Here is a 12,992-nt window from a genome sequence, read left to right as displayed (position 1 = left end):
ATGACAGACCAGCAAGATCTACTGTCTCTATTATATTATGACAGACCAGCTAGATCTACTGTCTCTATTATATTTTGAAAGACCAGATAGATCTACTGTCTCTATTATATTATGACAGACCAGCTAGATCTACTGTCTCTATTGTATTATGACAGACCAGCTAGATCTACTGTCTCTATTATATTATGACATACCAGGTAGATATACTGTCTCTATTATTTTATCACAGACGATCTATATCTACTGTCTCTATTGTATTATGACAGACCAGATAGATCGAATGTCTCTATTACATTATGACAGAATAGCTAGATCAACTGTCTCTATTATATTATGACAGACCAGGTGTCCAGACTGTCTCCATTATAAAATGAGAGACCATCCAGATCTATTCTCACTATTGTATTATGACAGACCAGCTAGATCTACTGTCCCTATTATATTATGACAGACCAGCTAGATCTACTGTATCTATTACATTTTGACAGACCAGCTAGATCTACTGTCTCTATTATATTGTGACAGACCAGCTAGATCTACTGTGTCTATTATATTATGACACACCAGCTAGATCTACTGTCTCTATTATATTATGACAGACCAGCTAGATCTACTGTCTCTATTATAAAATGACAGACCAGGTAGATCTACTGTCTCTATTATATTATGACAGACCAGCTACATCTACTGTCTCTATTATATTATGACAGACCAGCTAGATCTACTGTCTCTATTATATTATGACAGACCAGCTAGATCTACTGTCTCTATTATATTATGACAGACCAGCTAGATCTACTGTCTCTATTATATTATAACAGACCAGCTCGATCTACTGTCTCTATTATATTATAACAGACCAGCTCGATCAACTGTCTCTCTTGTATTATGACAGACCAGCTAGATCTACTGTCTCTATTATATTATGTCAGACCAGGTATATATACTGTCTCTATTATATTATGACATACCAGCTAAATCTACTGTCTCTATTGTATTATGACAGACCAACTAGATCTACTGTCTCTATTATATTATGTCAGACCAGGTATATATACTGTCTCTATTATATTATGACAGACCAGCTAAATCTACTGTCTCTATGTCTCTATTATATTATGACAGACCAACTAGATATACTGTCTCTATTATATTATGACAGACCAGCTAGATCTACTGTCTCTATTATATTTTGAAAGACCAGATAGATCTACTGTCTCTATTATATTATGACAGACCAGCTAGATCTACTGTCTCTATTGTATTATGACAGACCAGCTAGATCTACTGTCTCTATTATATTATGAATGACCAGCTAGATCTACTGTCTCTATTATATTATGACAGACCAGGTAGATATACTGTCTCTATTATATTATGACAGAACAGATAGATCTACTGTGTCTATTATATTATGACAGACCAGCTAGATCTACTGTCACTATTGTATTATAACAGACCTGCTAGATCTACTGTCTCTATTATATTATGACAGACCAGCTAGATCTACTGTCTCTATTATATTATGACAGACCAGGTAGATATACTGTCTCTATTATATTATGACAGAACAGCTAGATCTACTGTGTCTATTATATTTTGACAGACCAGCTAGATCTACTGTCTCTATTATATTATGACAGACCAGGTAGATATACTGTCTCTATTATTTTATCACAGACGATCTATATCTACTGTCTCTATTGTATTATGACAGACCAGATAGATCGAATGTCTCTATTACATTATGACAGACCAGGTAGATATACTGTCTCTATTATATTATGACAGAACAGATAGATCTACTGTGTCTATTATATTATGACAGACCAGCTAGATCTACTGTCACTATTATATTATAACAGACCTGCTAGATCTACTGTCTCTATTATATTATGACAGACCAGCTAGATCTACTGTCTCTATTATATTATGACAGACCAGGTAGATATACTGTCTCTATTATATTATGACAGAACAGCTAGATCTACTGTGTCTATTATATTTTGACAGACCAGCTAGATCTACTGTCTCTATTATATTATGACAGACCAGGTAGATATACTGTCTCTATTATATTTTGACAGACCAGCTAGATCTACTGTCTCTATTATATTATGACAGACCAGGTAGATATACTGTCTCCATTATAAAATGAGAGACCATCCAGATCTATTCTCACTATTGTATTATGACAGACCAGCTAGATATACTGTCTCTATTATATTATGACAGACCAGCTAGATCTACTGTCTCTAGTATATTATGACAGACCAGCTACATCTACTGTCTCTATTGTATTATGACTGACCAGCTAGATCTACTCTCTCTATTATATTATGGCAGACCAGCTAGATCTACTGTCTCTATTATATTATAACAGACCAGCTAGATCAACTGTCTCTATTGTATTATGACAGACCAGCTAGATCTACTATCTCTATTATATTATGACAGACCAGGTAGATATGCTGTCTCTATTATATTATGACAGACCAGCTAGATATACTGTCTCCATTATGAAATGACAGACCAGCTAGATCTACTGTCTCTATTATATTTTGACAGACCAGATAGATCTACTGTCTCTATTATAAAATGACAGACCAGGTAGAACTACTGTCTCTATTATATTTTGACAGACCAGGTAGATCTACTGTCTCTGTCTCTATTGGGTAGATCTACTGTCTCTATTATATTATGATAGACCAGCTAGATCTACTGTCTCTATTATATTTTGACAGACCATGTAGATCTACTGTCTCTATTATATAATGACAGACCATGTAGATATACTGTCTCTATTATATTTTGACAGACCATGTAGATCTACTGTCTCTATTATATTATGACAGACCAGCTAGATCTACTGTCTCTATGTCTCTATTGGGTAGATCTGCTGTCTCTATTATATTATGATAGACCAGCTAGATCTACTGTGTCTATTATATTTTGACAGACCATGTAGATCTACTGTCACTATTATAAAATGACAGACCAGCCAGATCAACTGTCGCTATTGTATTATGACAGACAAGCTAGATCTACTGTCTCTATTGTATTATGACAGACCAGATAGATCGAATGTCTCTATTACATTATGACAGAATAGCTAGATCAACTGTCTCTATTATATTATGACAGACCAGGTAGATATACTGTCTCCATTATAAAATGAGGGACCATCTAGATCTATTCTCACTATTGTATTATGACAGACCAGCTAGATCTACTATCTCTATTATATTATGACAGACCAGCTAGATCTACTGTCTCTAGTATATTATGACAGACCAGCTAGATCTGCTGTCTCTATTGTATTATGACAGACCAGCTAGATCTACTGTCTCTATTATATTATGACAGACCAGTTAGATCTACTGTCTCTTTCATATTATGACAGACCAGGTAGATATACTGTCTCTATTCTATTATGACAGACAAGCTAGATCTAATGTGTCTGTTATATTATGACAGACCAGCTAGCTCTACTGTCTCTATTATATTATGACAGACCATGTAGATATACTGTCTCTATTATATTTTGACAGACCATGTAGATCTACTGTCTCTATTATATTATGACAGACCAGCTAGATCTACTGTCTCTATGTCTCTATTGGGTAGATCTGCTGTCTCTATTATATTATGATAGACCAGCTAGATCTACTGTGTCTATTATATTTTGACAGACCATGTAGATCTACTGTCACTATTATAAAATGACAGACCAGCCAGATCAACTGTCGCTATTGTATTATGACAGACGAGCTACATCTACTGTCTCTATTGTATTATGACAGACCAGATAGATCGAATGTCTCTATTACATTATGACAGAATAGCTAGATCAACTGTCTCTATTATATTATGACAGACCAGGTAGATATACTGTCTCCATTATAAAATGAGGGACCATCTAGATCTATTCTCACTATTGTATTATGACAGACCAGCTAGATCTACTATCTCTATTATATTATGACAGACCAGCTAGATCTACTGTCTCTAGTATATTATGACAGACCAGCTAGATCTGCTGTCTCTATTGTATTATGACAGACCAGCTAGATCTACTGTCTCTATTATATTATGACAGACCAGTTAGATCTACTGTCTCTATCATATTATGACAGACCAGGTAGCTCTACTGTCTCTATTATAAAATGACAGACCAGGTAGAACTACTGTCTCTAATATATTATGACAGACCAGCTAGATCTACTGTCTCTATTATATTTTGACAGACCAGGTAGATCTACTGTCTCTATGTCTCTATTGGGTAGATCTACTGTCTCAATTATATTATGATAGACTAGCTAGATCTACTGTGTCTATTATATTTTGACAGACCATGTAGATCTACTGTCACTATTATAAAATGACAGACCAGCTCGATCAACTGTCGCTATTGTATTATGACAGACGAGCGAGATCTACTGTCTCTATTATATTATGAGAGACCAGCTAGCTCTACTGTCTCTATTATAACATGACAGACCAGGTAGAACTACTGTCTCTGTTATATTTTGACAGACCAGGTAGATCTACTGTCTCTATTATATTTTGACAGACCATGTAGATCTACTGTCTCTATTATAAAATGACAGACCAGCTAGATCAACTGTCGCTATTGTATTATGACAGACAAGCTAGATCTACTGTCTCTATTATATTATGACAGACCAGCTAGATCTACTGTCTCTAGTAAATTATGACAGACCAGCTAGATCTGCTGTCTCTATTGTATTATGACAGACCAGCTAGATCTACTGTCTCTATTATATTATGACAGACCAGCTAGATCTACTGTCTCTAGTAAATTATGACAGACCAGCTAGATCTGCTGTCTCTATTATATTATGACAGACCAGGTAGATATACTGTCTCTAATCTATTATGACAGACCAGCTAGATCTGTGGCTCAGTTGGTAGAGCATGGCGCTTGTAACGCCAGGGTAGTGGGTTCGATTCCCGGGACCACCCATACGTAGAATGTATGCACACATGACTGTAAGTCGCTTTGGATAAAAGCGTCAGCTAAATGGCATATATAGTACACGAGAATCTCAATTGCATTTCTTTGATTCCTCACGTCCTCTTTACTTGCCTCCTTCTCAAAACCCATGGGAGGACTGGACAACACCCTGTCGTTCTCAACTAACATCAAGGCGGTGGCCCGTTCCTGTAGGTTCATGCTCTACAACATCCGCAGAGTACGACCCTGCCTCACACAGGAAGCGGCGCAGGTCCTAATCCAGGCACTTGTCATCTCCCGTCTGGATTACTGCAACTCGCTGTTGGCTGGGCTCCCTGCCTGTGCCATTAAACCCCTACAACTCATCCAGAACGCCGCAGCCCGTCTGGTGTTCAACCTTCCCAAGTTCTCTCACGTCACCCCGCTCCTCTGCTCTCTCCACTGGCTTCCAGTTGAAGCTCGCATCCGCTACAAGACCATGGTGCTTGCCTACGGAGCTGTGAGGGGAACGGCACCTCAGTACCTCCAGGCTCTGATCAGGCCCTACACCCAAACAAGGGCACTGCGTTCATCCACCTCTGGCCTGCTCGCCTCCCTACCACTGAGGAAGTACAGTTCCCGCTCAGCCCAGTCAAAACTGTTCGCTGCTCTGGCCCCCAATGGTGGAACAAACTCCCTCACGACGCCAGGACAGCGGAGTCAATCACCACCTTCCGGAGACACCTGAAACCCCACCTTTTTAAGGAATACCTAGGATAGGATAAGTAATCCTTCTCACCCCCCTTTAAGATTTAGATGCACTATTGTAAAGTGACTATTCTACTGGATGTCATAAGGTGAATGCACCAATTTGTAAGTCGCTCTGGATAAGAGCGTCTGCTAAATGACTTAAATGTAAATGTACCCATGCCCTACAGAGGCCTGGGTCTTAACGTCCACTGGAGAGATACCTACCCATGCTCTACAGAGGCCTGGGTCTTAACGTCCACTGGAGAGATACCTACCCATGCCCTACAGAGGCCAGGGTCTTAACGTCCACTGGAGAGATACCTACCCATGCCCTACAGAGGCCAGGGTCTTAACGTCCACTGGAGAGATACCTACCCATGCTCTACAGAGGCCGGGGTCTTAACGTCCTCTGGAGAGATACCTACCCATGCCCTACAGAGGCCAGGGCCTTAACGTCCACTGGAGAGATACCTACCCATGCCCTACAGAGAGCCAGTACAGCACCATGGTCCTCCAGAAGACAGGGGGCCTCTTCGGCCCAGCCGTGGGCCTGATGCAGCTCTTCTCTGGCTGGGAACAAGACCTCAAGGTAGAGATGCATGTTATGATGTACAATTTTATTCTTATTCTCTTCCCTGCTTATTTCTATGTCGCTCTCCATTTTTAAACACAAGCAAATGTAACCTTCTAAACTTCTTTGACTACCAAAAACAAAAAAAACTTTCGACAGCAAGTCACTATTTCTTCCTGAAAAATGGCAATTGACTTTTTTTTACTGAATACTTTTTTATAGCAAATGACGAGAGAATTTAGTATTTACTATAGTAGTTTATTAGGATCCCCATTACCTAAAGCAGCAGCTACTCTTCCTGGGGTCCAAACGAAACATGAAACATAATACAGAACATTAATAGACAAATACCAAGTTCACTCTTGGCTCAGTTCCGCTGAAGTGAACCGAGCCACAAACACTGAGTGTACAAAACATTAGGAACACCTGCTCATTGACATACTAACCAGGTGAATCCAGGTGAAAGCTATGATCCCTTATTGTCACTTGTTAAATCCACTTCAATCAGTGTAGATCAAGGGGAGGAGACAGGTTAAATAAGGATTTATTAGCCTTGAGACAAGTGTGACATGGATTGTGTATGTGTGTCATTCAGAAGGTGAATGGGCAAGACAAAATATTGAAGTGCCTTTGAACGGGGTGCCAGGCTCCCGGGTTTGAGTGTGTCAAGAACTGCAACACTGCTGGGTTTTTCACGCTCAACAGTTTCCCGTGTGTATCAAGAATGGGCCACCACCCAAAGGACATCCAGCCATCTTAACATCTGTGTGAACATGGGCCAGCATCCCTGTGGAAAGCTTTCGACACCTTGTCGTGTCGATTAGAGTGGCTCTAGTCGTTAGATCTTTGGACTTGTAACCAAAAAGTTGCAAGATCAAATCCCCGAGCTGAGAAGGTAAAAATCTGTCGTTCTGCCCCTGAACAAGGCAGTTAACTCACTGTTCCAAGATCAGTTAATCCACTGCCATCATTGAAAATAATCATTTGTTCTTATTGGACGTGCAAAGTTAAATAAAGGTAACATTTAAAAATTGAGGCTGTTCTGAGGGCTAAAGGTGTTGCAACTCAATATTAGGAAGGTGTTCCTAATGTTTTGTACACTCAGTTACACACTGGAGGTGCTTACCAAGACAACATTGAATGTTTCTAATTGGCCTAGTTATAGTTTTGACTTAAATCAGCAAGACTTGAAAATGGCTGTCTTGCAATGATCAACAACCAACCTGACAGAGCTTGAAGAATTTGTAAAATAATAATGTGCAAATATTGTACAATCCAGGTGTGCAAAGCTCTTAGAGACTTACCCAGACAGACTCACAGCTGTAATCACTCTTAGAGACTTACCCAGACAGACTCACAGCTGTAATCACTCTTAGAGACTTACCCAGACAGACTCACAGCTGTAATCACTCTTAGAGACTTACCCAGAAAGACTCACAGCTGTAATCACTTTTAGAGACTTACCCAGACAGACTCACAGCTGTAATCACTCTTAGAGACTTACCCAGACAGACTCACAGATGTAATCACTCTTAGAGACTTACCCAGAAAGACTCACAGCTGTAATCACTCTTAGAGACTTACCCAGACAGACTCACAGCTGTAATCACTCTTAGAGACTTACCCAGACAGACTCACAGCTGTAATCACTTTTAGAGACTTACCCAGAAAGACTCACAGCTGTAATCGCTCTTAGAGACTTACCCAGAAAGACTCACAGCTGTAATCACTCTTAAAGACTTACCCAGACAGACTCACAGCTGTAATCACTCTTAGAGACTTACCCAGAAAGACTCACAGCTGTAATCACTCTTAGAGACTTACCCAGACAGACTCACAGCTGTAATCACTCTTAGAGACTTACCCAGAAAGACTCACAGCTGTAATCACTCTTAGAGACTTACCCAGACAGACTCACAGCTGTAATCACTCTTAGAGACTTACCCAGACAGACTCACAGCTGTAATCACTCTTAGAGACTTACCCAGAAAGACTCACAGCTGTAATCACTCTTAGAGACTTACCCAGACAGACTCACAGCTGTAATCACTCTTAGAGACTTACCCAGAAAGACTCACAGCTGTAATCACTCTTAGAGACTTACCCAGACAGACTCACAGCTGTAATCACTCTTAGAGACTTACCCAGACAGACTCACAGCTGTAATCACTCTTAGAGACTTACCCAGAAAGACTCACAGCTGTAATCACTCTTAGAGACTTACCCAGAAAGACTCACAGCTGTAATCGCTGCCAAAGGTGATTCTACCATGTATTGACTCAGGGAGGTTGAATACGTTTTCACTTTGTCATTCTGGGGTGTGTAAATGGGTAAGACATGCCATATAGAGCTTCACTGAAAGTCCTTCGCTCACACGAAATTCCCCCTGACGTGAACAAAGTTTATATGCTGAATTCCCCCGACGTGAACAAAGTTTATATGCTAAATTCCCCTGATGGGAATAAAGCTACATATGCTGAATTCCCCTGATGGGAATAAAGCTACATATGCTGAATTCCCCTGATGGGAATAAAGCTACATATGCTGAATTCCCCTGATGGGAATAAAGCTACATATGCTGAATTCCCCTGATGGGAATAAAGCTACATATGCTGAATTCCCCTGATGGGAATAAAGCTACATATGCTGAATTCCCCTGATGGGAATAAAGCTACATATGCTAAATTCCCCTGATGGGAATAAAGCTACATATGCTAAATTCCCCTGATGGGAATAAAGCTACATATGCTAAATTCCCCTGATGGGAATAAAGCTACATATGCTGAATTCCCCTGATGGGAATAAAGCTACATATGCTGAATTCCCCTGATGGGAATAAAGCTACATATGCTGAATTCCCCTGATGGGAATAAAGCTACATATGCTGAATTCCCCTGATGGGAATAAAGCTACATATGCTGAATTCCCCTGATGGGAATAAAGCTACATATGCTGAATTCCTCTGACCTGAATAAAAGTACCTTGTTATCAACAGTTACCATCCACAATGGCAAGAGAGGAGAGCTAGTAATGCAATAATGGAGGTACATAAAGATGGCGTCTTGGTCGTATTGTATTGCTCTTCAATCCTCTTTTAATAACTTGGTCGTATTGTATTGCTCTTCATACATCTTTTAATAACTTGGTCGTATTGTATTACTCTTCATACATTTTTTAATAACTTGGTCGTATTGTATTGCTCTTCATACATATTTTAATAACTTGGTCGTATTGTATTGCTCTTCAATCATCTTTTAATAACTTGGTCGTATTGTATTGCTCTTCGTTCATCTTTTAATAACTTGATCGTGTTGTATTGCTCTTCATACATCTTTTAATAACTTGGTCGTATTGTATTACTCTTCATACATTTTTTAATAACTTGGTCGTATTGTATTGCTCTTCAATCCTCTTTTAATAACTTGGTCGTATTGTATTACTCTTCATTCATCTTTTAATAACTTGGTCGTATTGTATTGCTCTTCATACATCTTTTAATAACTTGGTCATATTGTATTACTCTTCATACATTTTTTAATAACTTGGTCGTATTGTATTGCTCTTCATACATATTTTAATAACTTGGTCGTATTGTATTGCTCTTCAATCATCTTTAATAACTTGGTCGTATTGTATTACTCTTCATACATTTTTTAATAACTTGGTCGTATTGTATTACTCTTCATTCATCTTTTAATAACTTGGTCGTATTGTATTGCTCTTCATACATCTTTTAATAACTTGGTCATATTGTATTTCTCTTCAATCATATTTTAATAACTTGGTCGTATTGTATTGCTCTTCGTTCATATTTTATTAACTTGGTCGTATTGTATTACTCTTCATTCATCTTTTAATAACTTGGTCGTATTGTATTGCTCTTCATACATCTTTTAATAACTTGGTCATATTGTATTTCTCTTCAATCATATTTTAATAACTTGGTCGTATTGTATTGCTCTTCGTTCATATTTTATTAACTTGGTCGTGTTGTATTGCTCTTCGTTCATCTTTTAATAACTTGGTCGTATTGTATTGCTCTTCATTCATATTTTAATAACTTGGTCGTATTGTATTGCTCTTCGTTCATCTTTTAATAACTTGGTCGTATTGTATTGCTCTTCATTCATATTTTAATAACTTGGTCGTATTGTATTGCTCTTCGTTCATCTTTTAATAACTTGGTCGTATTGTATTGCTCTTCATTCATATTTTCTGTGTATTGTCATTATCATAGTATACATGATCCTTATTTTAGCTACAATAAAAACATCTATATGAAGTAGATTGTGCTTGTTTATTGGCACATTGAACCACATTGCGTGCTGTAGTTAAACAACTCAGTGGATAGCATCCGCCAACTCCTGGACAGTCTGTGGTGCAACGTGGCGTTGGTGGACGGAGCGAGACATGATGTCCCAGATGTGCTCAATTGGATTCAGGCCTGGGGAACGGGCGGGCCAGTCCATAGCAGAAATGCTGACACACTCCAGCCACATGAGGTCTAGCATTGTCTTGCATTAGGAGGAACCCAGGGCCAACCGCACCAGCATATGGTCTCACAAGGGGTCTGAGGATCTCATCTCGGTACCTAATGGCAGTCAGGCTACCTCTGGCGAGCACATGGAGGGCTGTGCGGCCCCCCAAAGAAATGCCACCCCACACCATAACTGACCCTCCGCCAAACCGGTCATGCTGGAGGATGTTGCAGGCAGCAGAACATTCTCCACGGAGTCTCCAGACTGTCACGTCTGTCACATGTGCTCAGTGTGAACCTGCTTTCATCTGTGAAGAGCACAGGGCGCCAGTGGCGAATTTGCCAATCTTGGTGTTCTCTGGCAAATGCCAAACGTCCTGCACGGTGTTGGGCTGTAAGCACAACCCCCACCTGTCTCATGTTACCACTAGAGTGAAAGCACCGCCAGCATTCAAAAGTGACCAAAACATCAGCCAGGAAGCATAGGAACTGAGAAGTTGTCTGTGGTCCCCACCTGCAGAACCACTCCTTTATTGGGGGTGTCTTGCTAATTGCCTATAATTCCCACCTGTTGTCTATTCCATTTGCACAACAGCATGTGGAATTTATTGTCAATCAGTGTTGCTTCCTAAGTGGACAGTTTGATTTCACAGAAGTGTGATTGACTTGGAGTTACATTGTGTTGTTTAAGTGTTCCCTTTATTTTTTTGAGCAGTGTATTATACACCTGTTCTGAAAGGCCCCAGGGTCTGCAACACCACTAAGCAAGGGGCACCACCAAGCAAGCAGCACTATGAAGACCAAGGAGCTCTTCAAACAGGTCAGGGACAAAGTTGTGGAGAAGTACAGATCAGGGTTGGGTTATAAAAAAAGATCAGAAACTTTGAACATTCCACGGAGCACCATTAAATCCATTATTAAAACATGGAAAGAATATGGCACCACAACAAACCTGCCAAGAGAGGGCCAACCACCAAAACTCACGGACCAGGCAAGGAGGGCGTTAATCAGAGAGGCAACAAAGAGACCAAAGATAACCCTGAAGGAGCTGCAGAGATTGGAGTATCTGTCCATAGGACCACTTTAAGCACTCCACAAAGCTGGGCTTTACAGAAGAGTTGCCAGAAAAAAGCCATTGCTTAAAGAAAAAAATAAACAAACATGTTTGGTGTTCGCCAAAAGGCATGTGGGAGACTCCCCAAACATATAGATGAAGGTTGACCTTGTCGGATGAGACTAAAATTGTGCTTTTTGGCCATCAATGAAAATGCTATGTCTGGTGCAAACCCAACACCTCCCATCACCCCGAGAGCACCATCCCCACAGTGGAGCATGGTGGTGGCAGCATCATGCTGTGTGGATGTTTTTCATCGGCAGGGAAACCGGTCAGAATTGAAGGAATGATGGATGGTGCTAAATACAGGGAAATTATTGAGGGAAACTTGCTTTAGTCTTCCAAAGATTTGAGACTGGGACAGAGGTTCACCTTCCAGCAGAACAATTACCCTAAGCATACTGCTAAAGCAACATTTGAATGGTTTAAGGGGAAACATTTAAATGTCTTGGAATGGCCTAGTCAAAGCCCAGACCACAATACAATTGAGAATCTGTCGAATGACGTAAAGATTGCTGTACACCAGAGAAACCCATCCAACTTGAAGGAGCTGGAGCCGTATTGCCTTGAATGGGAAAAAATCCCAGTGGCTAGATGTGCCAAGCTTATAGAGACATACCCCAAGAGACTTGCAGCTGTAATTTCTGCAAAAGTTGGCTCACAATGTATTGACTATGGGGGGTGAGTTATGCTCAAGTTCTGTTTGTTTTGCCTTATTTCTGTTTGTTTCACAATAAAAAATATGTTGCATCTTCAAAGTGGAAGGCATGTCGTGTAAATCAAATGATACAAAACCCCCCAAAAATCCATTTTAATTCCAGGTTGTAAGGCACCAAAATAGGAAAAATGCCAAGGGGGGTGAATACTTTGGCAAGCCACTGTTCTTGGCTATATCCAGCGTAGCACTCGCAGCCTGGTTTCTCTCTAGGTTTCTACATCTGCATTGCTCTTTGGGGCTGGGTATATGTCAATCAAATCACATTTTATTTGTCACATAGTTAGCAGATGTTAATGCGAGTGTAGCGAAATGCTTGTGCTTCTAGTTCTCTACACCTTCTCAATAGCTTCTCTACACCTTCTTTCCATATTTATTTACCCTTTTAGTGTACTTTACTGTATTTAT

Source organism: Oncorhynchus keta, chromosome 24 (genome assembly GCF_023373465.1).
Source record: "Oncorhynchus keta strain PuntledgeMale-10-30-2019 chromosome 24, Oket_V2, whole genome shotgun sequence".
Classification (NCBI taxonomy): domain Eukaryota; kingdom Metazoa; phylum Chordata; class Actinopteri; order Salmoniformes; family Salmonidae; genus Oncorhynchus; species Oncorhynchus keta.
The sequence above is the reverse complement of the archived record's forward strand: the minus strand, read 5'-3'. Positions refer to the sequence as shown.